Genomic DNA, 13610 nt, shown 5'->3' with positions numbered 1-13610 from the left:
GCCTGGCGTCCTTCCAGTCCCCTCCCCGACCCCCCATGACCCTGTGCGCCGTTCGTCGACCCCTACCGGTGCCATCCATCGTCTCCGGCGTAAAACACGAGTACAGCCAGCGACGACAACCGAGCAACTCTCATGTGACGGAGGAGAACAGGTGCTGACGACAGCTCATCTAGCGAGGACATCTAATATCGCGAACTTTCAATTATGATTTTAAATGGTGGGGTTGTTGACCTCGAACTAAGGGATACTTCTTCTGCTTGGGTATGTGAGATGTTATGCGTAGTTTCGCTGATTCAGCTTTTGACACAGCCCCCTGAAGCGCCAGCCAAAGTCTGACTCAGCGTGAGCCGAGACGTTAAAAACAACAGTTTGCCAACGCTCGGCGACGAATGGGACGGTGGCCGTCTGGGTCGACGGCCGGTCGGAGATGAGTCGCTCTCGACGCGGTGGGTCCGGCCGGCGACGGAACGCCACGCGCGCTCACCGACAACTAGCGGTGAGCCACGAGACACCGAATGTGCCCCTGTGGCCGCAAATCAGCCCTGCTCGGCGCGGCCGACACGGGCGGCTGGCAACGCTCCGCCAAGACCTTGGGAACAGTCACCCAATGGCAGGACGGGCGCCGCGCCAGCCAACTCCTTCTGCGCTGTATTTTATATTTCGTTTTACGTTCAGTGTTTTTGTTGGAAAGTAAAATTTGCTGATTTACGGAGTAAATCGAATGGCGCGGCAGTTAATGGTTTCCGACATGTGCCCCCGTGGCGCGGCAGTCGGGAATGTCACTACTCTACGGCGTCTGTCATGTGGAATGACTGTACGCATATTTTAGCGTGGTACGCGAATACCGTGACCGGTCTGCTGTATACACAAGATCTGCGAGCAGATACGCGACAAGTGTGGCAGAAATCATAAAAGCGAGCCGGCGAGACTCACATAAACCGAGACTAGTGACGCATGCAACGCTTCCATCTTGTACTCGAGAATCGCGACATGGGTTCTTTTATCCGGGAAAATCTGAGGATTTATGTTCCCTTTAGTCTGCCAAATCTCATCAACACTCCCGTCTCCAGATACGCCACACTCAACACAGCGCTATGGTTTGTATGGCGGTTGTGAGGTGACATGTCCCTTTTCAATTGCACAGTTTTATGTGCTTGTTGCTCCCTACACTCTACGGAAGAATGTAGGCTTGCGTTGTTTAACAACAAGGGGATGATTTCCGAAACGCTGTATCGCAAAACATTCTGAAGCGTAAGTACTTACACTACGGTACAGTCCACCTTCCGCGATGTGTACTGCGGTACAGTCTACCTTACGGCGTTGATGTGCTGCGGTACAGTCTACCTTCCGCGGCGTGTACTGCGGTAGTCTATCTTACGGCATTGGTGTGCTGCGGTACAGTCTACCTTACGGCGCTTATGTTCTGCGGTACAATCTGCCTCCCGCGGCGTGTGTTGTAGTGCGGCGCAGTCTACCTCCCGCGGCGTGTGGTTTAGTGCGGTCATGGATAACTATATAACTTCCATTAATATAACTTCCACTTAATATAACTTCCATTAAAAAACACTTCTTATATGTACAGTAACCTTTCAGGATCACTTGGGATTCGGTGAAAAGACAGATCAGGGTTTTTCTTCTTCGAGTTTTTGCAATTAATCGCGCCGCACCAAGAACTGCCGTCCGCCGCCATTGTGGCACTGGCGAGATTCCTGTACGTCGATCTGCGCATGCGCAGTACCCGATGTCGCGAAAATCGGCGGAGTTTCCAATCCATATAAGTAAGTAATCCATGGTGCGGTACAGTCTGCCTCCCGCGGTGCGCACTGCGGTACAGTCTACCTTCTGTGGTGTGTGCTGCGGCGCACTCTTTCTATTCTCCATAGCGAGCACTGTGGTCCTTCGGCTTCCCCTCTTGGAGTGAGGTGCGGTAGTCTATCTCCTGGAGCATCTAGGTAATGTGATGCTGTCTATCCCTATATCGTGTACTGCGGTGCAGTCTAACTTCCATAGCCTTTGATAATGTGGTACAGTGGTCAGTGCGGTACGATGAGTCATCTCTTAGCGTATATACTGCGTTCTGAAATCCAAGCCAACTTGTGTGTGTGTGTGTAAGTTTTTTAGGTCATTTCATATTTCATTAAATTGTGAACGCATCTCGCTGCTTCCGGTCATATAAAAAGCCAAAGCTTCTGGTAGTCTAATCGGTAGCATACCATACGATCTCCGCGCCTTGATCGTTTGGAGTTCCCCAGATTTGCAAAGTCATTGGAATCTCCCAAGCCCTCGCCCATAAACTATCCAGTTGTCTGTTTGAACGGCCAAGCCCCACTAAACCGCTAGCTCTTTTACAAGATAAGGGCTGCCTTTTGCCATCGGCCCATTATTTTGGAACATCGCAAGGCGATGTATTCCTCTGCGCATTGCACCCTTGAGGTTTGAACTCTGCCGTCACAGGAACCATGAGATGCTGCGTCACGCCAGTTGATACCGTGAGGCCGCGGTGCCCGATCAGTGAGTGGGTGACCATCATCACTGACGTCAGAACTCACTGACGGGATCAGCAGCGCTGAGAGAGCACGGCTCCGCGGCCGTCAGCGGCGGCCCGATGACGGATGGGTGTGTCTGCGGCCCGGCGCCGCCGACAAGATGAATACGTCGGCATTAAACTGCGGCCAAAGCGGCGGGCGCGGCGATCGCGGCGCGATTGCGGCGGCGGCGGCGCGGCCGGGTTCCCACGCGGCGCTGTGGCGACAAACGCCACTGGCTCGGTGAGCAGCCATCAATTCAGAGCCGGGCAGCGCGGAGAACCTGTTGGACTCACTCCTGGACACGGTGCGGTATCAGAGGATGGCGCTGACCAGTCCGTGTCGCCGGCGCCGAGCAAGAGGCACCGCTCTGTCGTCTGGCCGCGCCGGGTCGGTTCCCACGTACCCCGGTGGCGGTGACTCGGGCGGGGGCGGCGGCGGGGGCGGTACTGATTGAGCCGTCACTGGTGATGGACGGTTGTTGGGATCTCGGTCGGTGCTCTCCCAGGGGCAGGTCAGGCTGGTGTCGCCAGGTACGCGACTGATCGTGCTCTCTCTCTCTCTCTCTCTCTCTCTCTCTCTCTCTCTCTCTCTCTCTCTCTCTCTCTCTCTCTCTCTCTCTCTCTCTCTCTCTCTCTCTCTCTCTCCTCGGCTGCCGAGACAATTAAGCATGAAAGAAGCTGGCTGCTGAATTGACTGTGATAATCATCATGTTACTAGGAAGTAGGAGCCACATACGCATCCCACAGCTTTCGAAATGTTCAGCTCTCTGTTCAACCAGCTCACCACCGGGCGCACCTTCGTGTGAGAGCTGTGCTGTGAGTTACCGCCGCGGAATCTTGCCGGAAGGCACCATCATCGGTTGTGGGTGGTCTAATCCCACTCATAATCGTAAACGGCATCGCAGCCGTTTCATTTCACACCATCCGCATTGTGAATTCATTATGCACATTACATAATTGGCCTGTAAACTAAATATACGAGTCGTCTAGCTCCGGTTACACGCTGCGATTCCAGATGAGTAAACTCGCCGGCATTTGACTGCGCCGGAAACCACTGCGATATATTCACGTCCTGTGAGGTTCCCCGTATTTCGGATCGTCGGCATTGTGTCACTGTAGCTGAAAATGGCGCTCATATAATCGCTCCGGTCCGGCCTCTGAGAAGGACGCATTGAGCGCGTGCCGTGACTCAAACGGTCGTCCTGTCGCTTTGGACAGGTTTCCAGGGGAAATGCCCACCAGGGTCGGGCGGCGGACTGAGGTCGGGTTGGACTGTTCCTGGGTAGTAACGGAGTAACAGAAGACTGTCTGTGGACTAGCTGCCTGCGTGGACTTCCCGTGGGGAATATGTAGTATGGTGTCAACTGTCAGTGGACTTTCTGTGAAAGGTAAGTGAACAGAGGTGTACCGAGGTTGGCCTGGTGGTGGGTGGGTTACAAGGCTGGTCGCACTGTTACGCGATCTTGTTGAATGTTTTTGCACATGCTGCTAGGATTTAAGTGTGCTGGTCAACTCACGGCTTACATGTGTAGGACTATGCATGCCGGTATGAATTCCGCTCGGCGGTGTTTCGGTCCCGGCCGATCCGGCCCGGTGCTGCGCTGCGCACTGCGCGTGCCTCCACGCACGCCTCTCACGCCCGGCGCCCGCTGACGGGCAGCGCGCCTGATGGGTGCCGGCAGCGGCGCGCTCAACGCCCGCCGACACCGGCCAGGAATCCCAGACCGGCTGAGAATGTGTCACTTTTTAGCCCGCCGCTGAGGTGACTGGCTTTTTGCGGTTTGGTGAGTCCGTGCATGCGCGATGCTCGACGGCGATGGACAAACGCGAACAGACAAACCATTGGAAGAGACATGACATTAAACGATGACATGCATACGTAAGCAAGTGCACGCAAGGGCACACCAAACAGCCTTGAGGACTTTTCTAGAGCAGTGTACGTACTTAGGTACATAAGTGCACCAGCTCACTCGAAGTGCATGTCCGTCGTCATCTGATTACAAGGCTATGGTTATTGTTTTGAAGGTTGGTTCGGTGAAAACGCTGTCTAAAGACACGAAGAGGCGAGTTTTCCTAGGCCCTGTGCGCCGCCCGATTGGATATTTCTTTGTGCAACATTGAGACTAGGGAGCGGCGACCGGCGAGGACACGCGATAGGTGAACGGTAGAGCAGCTGTGCTGGGTGAGTCAGCCGTCATACCTGGGCTTTCGACTTGTCGCCATTGGTGGTAACCATTGACCTGTCGCCGATGCTCACTTTGTCGGGCTCATGTCCTGTAGAGTTTATGTCGTGTTGTGTCCGTCGTCCAGCCTGCCTCCTGCTGCCTTGTCCCATGTCCTCTTCCGTAGCATTCGCAACAGTAAGGGGCGATGCTTCACCTGCTTAGGAGTACCTCGTTGTGTGCATTTTACTCGTTCTCATATCGATGCGTGAAAGCTTTTCTAAAATGGTGCATTCCAGTGACTGATAAATGCTGTAGATTTTGGTATACTGCCTTGGTATACTGTATAGCAGGTGTTGATGACGACAATTCAAGCCATCATCCCCCTATACTAATTTGATTTTAATAATGTATTATCGACTTTTATCGATTTAAAAATCATAACACTCCAATTAGCCTCAGCTAAATATTTAAATGTCGCGACGCGGATCATTACCCTATCTCCATTGCGCAACGGAATTTGCTGCCTAGCACTGGGAATGAACGGGCGATAGCCGGCCGCTATTTCAGCCTTCCGAGATATCGGACCCCGTCGTCGGCTCATCCTGACCGCAGGAATCCGTCCGGCCCTGCCCGCTGTGTGTCACGGCCTGAACGGCAGGCGCCAGGAGCCGAGCCCCTCCACGGAAACCGGCAGCGAAACGGTGGCCGGGCGGCGCAGCGGCTGCCCACAATCCACATTCATTGGATGCTCAGACGGTCTGCCATCATTAGTGGTCCGTGGTGGCTCCCGTGGCGACAGACGCGGAGGGAGGGGTGCTGGAAGGTACGGCCCCGCCCCGCCCCGGCGCTGCCGCCGCCGAGGTGCCAGCTCGGACTCGACGCAGGTGATATGCATAATGCATTTCAAGATGGCCCGCATATGTATTAAGTTTGAATTAATTTGGTAATACGTATAAAATGCGCTGATGAAATATGCATTAGGTCGCGCGGTAATTTGAAAGTTTTGTATGGAGATAGGTGGCGGATACGAAGAAAGGGTGAATATTCCGAGTTTCTGAAGACGGCAATAAACCAAGATGGGTGGTGATTATGTCCGCAACTGCGCCGTGCACATCTGTACTTGAAATGCACTCTGTACATTATGGCGACGTGGTACTCAGAAGTGAATGCAATAAAACCATATGCTAATCAACTAGGGTAAACCATAAAATACACAACAATGACATTCGTGACATTCCTGAAATACGTGTACCCTACATGAAAGCTGGGTAACGGGTAACTTCAAAAGAAAGTTACAACCTCATCGCTTTGTGTTTCAGTTTAGCTATCTCAGTCTTTTCTCACTACTGGTCTGCTGCTACCATGCCTCCGTTTTGCCCCGATAGCCATGGGGCTGTCCAAATACAGGCTCGAGTGTCACAAGACACCTCACTTAACAGTTCATCTAGTCGTTATAATTGGTAAATTTTTCATTTCGATAAACGACAGCTCGAATTGTGTAAGGCTATCGGGCTCTGCCTGTCGGAATAGACGTCAATTTATTCTAATAAGCATTTCCTTATTGGTTTGGATCGTTCGTCATTGCAGTCGAATGTGGTTGATTGCAGTCGAGTCGATAATTCAAAGCTGCCGACTTCAAAAGGAACGATGAAGTTGCCTGACCACATTACACGCAAATAAATTCACTGGATGTCGCCTCTCGATCTAATGCACCCATTTCCCCTTTTGGGATAGCCTATGGTCTTTGGATAGAAACAATGATGAAGAAGTATTCGAGGTAAGGAGTCTTAATACCAGCTATCACAGAGCATGCAATAGGCCTGTAACTAACTAGTAAAACAGACGTTCTATCTTAATTTCGGTTTTAGTTGCACACAATTGATGCTCGTTTTTTTTTTTTTTACTGTATGACTACAAATAAAGTCAGCATGAAGCTCTAAATTCGATTTAGCATTGATTTGATTATTTTTCGTTGCGCCGAATATCGTTTGATCCACGTAAGGCGAAGAAGTATTTAGTTATGAATTGGTATTCAGAGAAATTCATTAGATAAACACTGTCATATAATGGTAAAAATGCACTGTATCCAAGATACACATAAGACTCTATACAACGCTTCCCTCTGTTTGGTGTCCGCTGCCCTGTTCTCTCTGCGCTCTGTCCTCTGTCTTCTGACCGGGGCCCGGTGACCGGGTCTGCCGGCCGGCCGCTGCCGGTGGCCGCCGGCGTCCCGCTCGGCCGCTGGTGGCGGGCCCCAGTCGATCCCAATCGGCGGTCTGTCAACGGCCGCCACCGGAGGTCGGCAGACTGCAGGCAGGCGGCACTGGCGCCCCGATGTCGCTCCAGTCGGCCTGCAGGCTGACCTGAGCCGCTCCCCGTGCCTATTTACAACGACTGACGAGCGCCGCCGGCCGCGGAGAGAGAGAGAGAGAGAGAGAGAGAGAGAGAGAGAGAGAGAGAGAGAGAGAGAGAGAGAGAGCCTTGATGATCATGAGTCATCGATAGCGAATGGTCAGCATGTCTGCTTGTATGCTTGCTTGTTTGTTTGCATCTTTATTTGGTCATCTGGGTGTCGGCGGACCCCTCGTTAATCAGCTCCTCATTTAGTTTTTCATATGTTCTTACACGTTGAGTGAGAGACTAATTTGGACTCAATACTCACTATCGAGTGGTCCGTCTAGGTCTCCCTTGTGTTTCTCGATCTTGTGACCTTAACCTCGTGCTGTCTGCCTCTGCCTACGCTATCTCAGCGACCTGTTCTGTTCTTTGGCTCGTTAGCTGTTTTGTCGCTGCCTCTCCTCTCCACCTACCGACCACTCCTCTCGCTCTCCACCCACTGTCTCTGTGCCTCTCCCCACCACTCCTCTACTGTCTCCGTGTCCCCCGCCGCCCCTCTCTGCCGGGCAGTGGGTGCCCGTGAGCTGCACGGGGGCCGTGACCGGAGTGATTCTGGGACGACGGGCCGGCCCCGTCCCGTAGAGCAGACACGGCGATCGCATCGGCGTGTCGAGGCCACGGCCGCTATATATGGAAAAATTGCACGCCGTGTCCTTAATTGGGACTGTTTTGATAGCCGAATCGGGAGTGGCGCGAGTGGCACTGCGTGACAAAACAAGTCCATGATTCACTGGGACGTGATTGGGCGGTGATTAATAGTGACACAAGGCGCGGCTCGGACAGCACGGCCGCCGCCGTCTGTTCGAGTCCCGCCGCTGACGGCAGGCCGGCCAGTCGGCTCTTTGGCGGCATCTAAAGGCCGACCGGAGCGACACGGCCGCCGCCGCCGGTACACCTGTTAATGGTCGCGTGATTCGGTGAAACAGGCGAGAATCTCTGTAATGCACGGCCTGTTCCACGGATGACGTGGTGTCGCCGTTAGTTCGCCGTGTCGCGTCGCCGCCGCGGTGTCGCATCTGGCCCCCATCGGCGGCTGAGGGTGTCGGCCGGCGGCCGGCGGCCCGTCAGAACTGTGTCGCGATCGGGAGCCGCACAGGCCGGAGTCGGGGTCGAGCGTGTCGTACACTCGGGGACGCTGTATCGGATGCATCGCCGTGGCCGCGGCGGTGTGGGTCGTGCTGGAAGCTTTGTCGGTACTGGCGTGGTGTGGGCTGCTGGTGCTTCCGATTGGCATCAGTCGGCACCAGTTGGCGTCAGTGTCGGTAAACGTCAGTGTTAACGTCAGTGTCAGTGAGCCTGAACGTCAGTCCATATGAGTTGGCGCTAGTGCCCACCAATCGACGTCAGCCTGACATAGCTCTGATTTTTTTTTTTTTGCCTTCTTGAGGTCGATCTGTGACTTCGGACTACTGAGTAACAAAATCATATGTACCAACCGAAAACTCCGCCCTTCGGTCGCCGGAAACGGCCGCCTATATCGTTTCCCTCTCCGCTCCGGTCTGTCACCGATGCCAGGACGCTCCGCCGCCGCCGCTCTGGCTCTCCGCCAGGAGGACGACGCTAAAGGAGCCGCTGATCGACCCTCCTCCGCCACGCCGCCGCCTTAGAGGCCACGGAACTGAGATTGAGTCCTTCCGACATCGGAAAACCCGCTATACTCCGCTCCAGCGCTCCCAGAAAACTCATAACTGGGACATCGACATGTATCGCAGCGGCGGGACCTCGGTTCTGGAGACGGTGACCGCTCCGGGGACCTCGAACACCGAGAACGGGACAGAAGCTGGACCTTCGGCTCAAGGCTGCCCGCAGCGCCTGCGACATCCAGCGAGGTCCCGAACAGAATTACAGGATGTGGATGATCTGATTTAAATAAGAGCTGAAAACTTGTGATCTGGTCCAGCACAGAGTGAAGCCTTGAAAAAATATGAAGGATATAGACGCGTATTCAGTTTGTTCGCGGAATCGTTCGGCACGCCTCAGGTGTCACCAGACGCCCCGTGAAGTCGTCAGCGTCAGCGGCACACCTGGTGGCAGTCCATCCCGTCTGTCTGGATGGCGACAGTTTGGGTCACTCGCTGGCAGGGCGGCCACTGGCCAGCTCCCGCTGACAGCTCCATGGGGGGCTGCTCGGATTGTTGATGCACATGAATCTCCCCGCGCCTGGACGGCAGCATTCTCCGCCACCCTGGAGGCGTGGCAGAGGCCCGGAGTGTCGGGCTCGAGGCATGGAAAAGGTTCTCGGTTGCCAGGTTCTCCAGCGCTGGCGACCAGTGACGCTTGGGAAGCCCCTGCTCTGGGCGACGTGGGGTTTCCAGGCGTGCGTGCCCGTTTGGGCTAATCTTGGTTTATGGTTGGTCGCCGTGTCGGTAGGGCTTTCCGGTGTTCCAAACTGGGCTTATGATCACGGTGTGGGCGGTGACAGGTGAGAATGCAAAATAACCAGAGCTTGCTACATACTGTCCAATATATATGGTGCTTCGAAATATATGTCAAATATATTTTGAAAATCACAAAAGGCTCCAAAGCTGTTTCGTAAGGTAAGCGAGCGTTGAGAAGAGGTGCGCCTTACCATTGTACTGATCTGAGCTTGAATCGCCGTGAAAATAAATGCTTTCCCCTCATCATCAATGTCTTGCATTTTCTCCCTCTTGTCGCATCATTTTAACAGTTTTTTGTTTGACATATTATCCCATTTCCGTCTCTTTCCTTTGTATCGTTCTATCCATTATGTCCCCATTAAAGGCCTCTGCAGCACGTCGGAGCCTGTCGGGCGACTATTCCCCGCCTGTTCAGCATTCAATCAGCGCTGTAGCGGGCGCAGCGCGGACCTGTCACGGCTCCAGCGGGCAGCGTGTACAGTCGGGCGAGAGGCCCGCTCTCAACGGACCGTACACCGACGGTCCTGTCCCGTCCCTCGTCAGTTATATAATCCTCCTGTGGACACATCGAGAGCTCGAGTACCAGCCAGTATTGAATGTTTTATTCCGAGGGGCCCCGCCGAGCGCCTAATGACTTTGTTATTCGGCGGTTGTGCGTTGACATTCATCCGTATTCACAGTGCGCATCAGCCGCGTCTTTACCACTCAGCAGCCGTCCTGCGGTGACCGCTACCTCTGCCGCTGCCGGCGTCCCGCGGACCCACACACGCGCTCAGACGCGCGCGCCAGAGCAAAAACGCGCCGTATTTGTCCGTTCGAGCTGTCACTGATCAATGGCGGGTGTCGACCAATTTCCGATGCGTCTCAGAGGATCATCTCCGGAGGCAAAAAGTCGCGCCCGGGCCGATAGGTTTGTTTTGAACGCGGCTAATCCAGCCATCAGCATTCTGTGTGTGATTGAGGCGGCGCTGCACGCCGGAAGATCTTTGTGCCGATGACGGCAGGAATCTGGGCGGATGCGGCCCGCTCGCAGAGCCCGGGCGGTCCCGGCCCCACGCCGGCCACCCAGTCGGGCGCGGCGCTGGGCCGCGGAAAGGACACCACAGCGCGGCGCCCAGCGGTGCCCGGGACGACCCACCATTCTTCCGCCGCGCTAAGCCGGCGACACATAACACCTCAGAAAATCGCCACCGAGCCGACCATCGCACCCATCCGGGGAGGCGGAGGGACGATCCGGGTCCCGGCGCGCGGCAAACAGCTCCAGACAGCGGGGCGCAGGCGCGAACCGACCGCAACAGGGGCGGTAACACCTCGCGCGGCCACCCGCGCCGCCTCCGACGCCGCCGCGCCGGAACCGGGCCGTTTGAGGAGCGCCGGCCGCCCGTGGCGCGCCGGGCTGTCACGCTGCGGGCCCGGCCGCGGGAGGTTGATAAAGTGGTCAGAAGGTGTGGGAGAGGAGGCCGAGGTATGCCATTGATTCATGGACAATCGCACTGAGGTCACAAACGCTACGGAGGATCAGCGGACCATTGTTGGGAGGGTGTGGGAAAGGGAGGCGACGACATACCTGAGGTGCGATTTTCCATTAGAGTTACTCAGATACCTTCCCACAAGAGAAACGCGTAGATGTTACAAATAACGAACAAAAAATGTAATTCAATCAACATGGCCTGACCTTTTTCCTACGTGTCAACTCATGGTAAACTGCATCACAATTTCATGACCTTTCTACCCACGCCGCTCAGTGAACTATTCCTGTCCGTTTTCTCGCGTGAGCGGCGGTCCTGCTCGGCGCCCGACCGTGGCTGCGTGTTTTCCCGAGCGTCGCTGCGTCGCGTGTCCGTCAGCGCCTGTCGGTAATAACCGGGCTCATGACGTCAGGGCGCTGATATATGACAACCACTTAACACCTGGGACGGGTATTTGGGACGCGCGCCGCACCGTGTTTTGCGACGAAATGTTTCGGCGCTTCGGTGTGTATTTTTGGCGCGCTGGCCGGCGGCGCGCCGGTGCCAGCCGAGGCCGGCCGTCGCCGCCGCCGCCCCGGCCGGCCCGCCACGCGCCAGGTCAGACCCGACTCGTGGCAGCACCTTTCGGTGTCCCCTTAGTGGCAGCCAAATATTGACACAATCGCCGGGCGGCGAGTCGGCTTTCGCACCGCTCTCCAGATCAAACGGTGGCCCGGCGCCGGCGGAGGGGCTGCGGCGCCACGCGCGCCCGCCCGAACACCGACAATTGGCGCACGGCGCGCGCCCCGGTGGCGCCGATCCGACCAGAGGCGCGCCGCCGGCAGTCCAGGAAATTCCTACCGGGGGCCACCTCCACCCCGGCCCCAAGCCCCGGTGCAGTATCCCCCATCCAGCCGGGGCGCGCCGAGACACGGCCACCGCGCTGTCAAACTTGCCGAGCGCTGCCGAGAGGCACACCTACTTCCGGCGATCAACTCTGCCGGATCCGAATTATACCCGCGAATTTAGTGATAGACAGCGACTTATTACACAGGCTGACAGATGACTGACAATCAGTCACAATCCTAAAGCATTTACTATGCATCTTCATTGACATACTCGCATGCAGACATCCGCTGCTTCCCAGAAACAGGCGGTATTTGGAAACGTCTAATCCGAATCGATGTCTTTAACCTCTTGGGACGGTATCCGTTCTGAGAAAGGGTAGGACTGTCGCGTGGCTGCCAGGTAATACCCGGCGCCGGTCCCAGTCTGATCAGACAGGAGTGCCACTGTTACAGCATCGACAGAATGCAGCCATGAGGCCCCGCTGCTGTACCATGAATCCGGGGGCTGTGCCCAGCCATACTCAATACCTATAGCGAATGTGACGGCAGAGAAGCGGACAATACTTGAACATGCTTGAACAGTAAATAAGTAGCACATTTAAGCATGCGTCGCTCGTCACTTCGTCAATCTTTCGAATTTTGTGCAGATGAGGTGAAGCACTGACGAGGTTCGGCTTATGGACATAAGCGGTGGTGCATTTTGTTTTTGCGGCATGGTTTTAGACATGACATGATGCGTCTTCATGCTATTTTGTAAGTTTGTGGTCCGTGAAGTGCGTTGAATGTCCTAAATGGACTATCTAATCATTTCCGTTGAATGTATGTAATTGGTGTGGATTTAATGCTTATGGTTGTTGTTGACCTTCTCTACCTATTCAAATAGTTTCGTTTTCACTCAGGATTTTGGTGTGTAATAGTGACGCAATGTCTCACTTAGTTTAAAGGTATATCCTGTTGTTGCTTTTTTGCTGTCCGTTCTTGTGAACTCGAAATCGTGCCAAAATACCGCGTGAGATTTAATGCCGTTTACAAACCCGATTTGGCTGTCTTAAAATCCCAGCATGGTCATGGCATGTAACTTCTTTGTCGTATATTTGTGAACCCCTTGTGTTGTTTGTTTGAATGGCCATTTCGCTCCTCGATTCAGCTTTAACGGATCTGTTAACACGAAACCTGCACATCACGAATGTGACCGGAAGCGCCCATTTTGGACATCGGTGACATCATTTCCGGTGATTCTGGCCGCCCGTGAAAAACCCCGATCAAGCCGGAGCCAGCCATGCGCACCCCATGGCGGAACTTCTGCAACGAACACAATGCGCCACGGTAAGTTACCAGACATGCCTATCAGATGGTTCACTGATTTAGCCACTGGAAATAATAGAGCTTGGAGTAAACCCTCACAAAAATGATCCAAATAACTTACAATGAAGCTATGGGAAACCACCCGAGCTATGCGTTTATATTTTTACGCGCAGCGAACAATTGCACAATCGGAGATATCTGAGCGCTCATCTTCTGATAGCGGCGTCGAGCAACCCCAGCAGCTCGGGGGAAAACCTGATCGGGCGATCGAAAACGTCTCGGGTATAGGTATTACAACCGGTACAAAGCCAGGTGGCGACGGTGAGAATGGCGGCTTTGTGAGAGAATTAATGGAAGTAGGTGGGAAAACCGAAAATGTGCCCGCATCTTCGAGCAGCACAGCAGAGTCGAGCTAGATGTGTAATTGGTAATTGGTAATTCGGCTTACGGGCCACCACAAATTGTTGCATTTGGGCCCGGTTAGATGTGTAGGTGAGCAAAGGTTATGAGTGTGAGTCGGGCGGAAAGCTCGGACACTCGAA

This window comes from Amphibalanus amphitrite, unplaced genomic scaffold, assembly GCF_019059575.1.
Source record: "Amphibalanus amphitrite isolate SeventyFive unplaced genomic scaffold, NRLGWU_Aamphi_draft 001020F_arrow, whole genome shotgun sequence".
Classification (NCBI taxonomy): domain Eukaryota; kingdom Metazoa; phylum Arthropoda; class Thecostraca; order Balanomorpha; family Balanidae; genus Amphibalanus; species Amphibalanus amphitrite.
The sequence above is the reverse complement of the archived record's forward strand: the minus strand, read 5'-3'. Positions refer to the sequence as shown.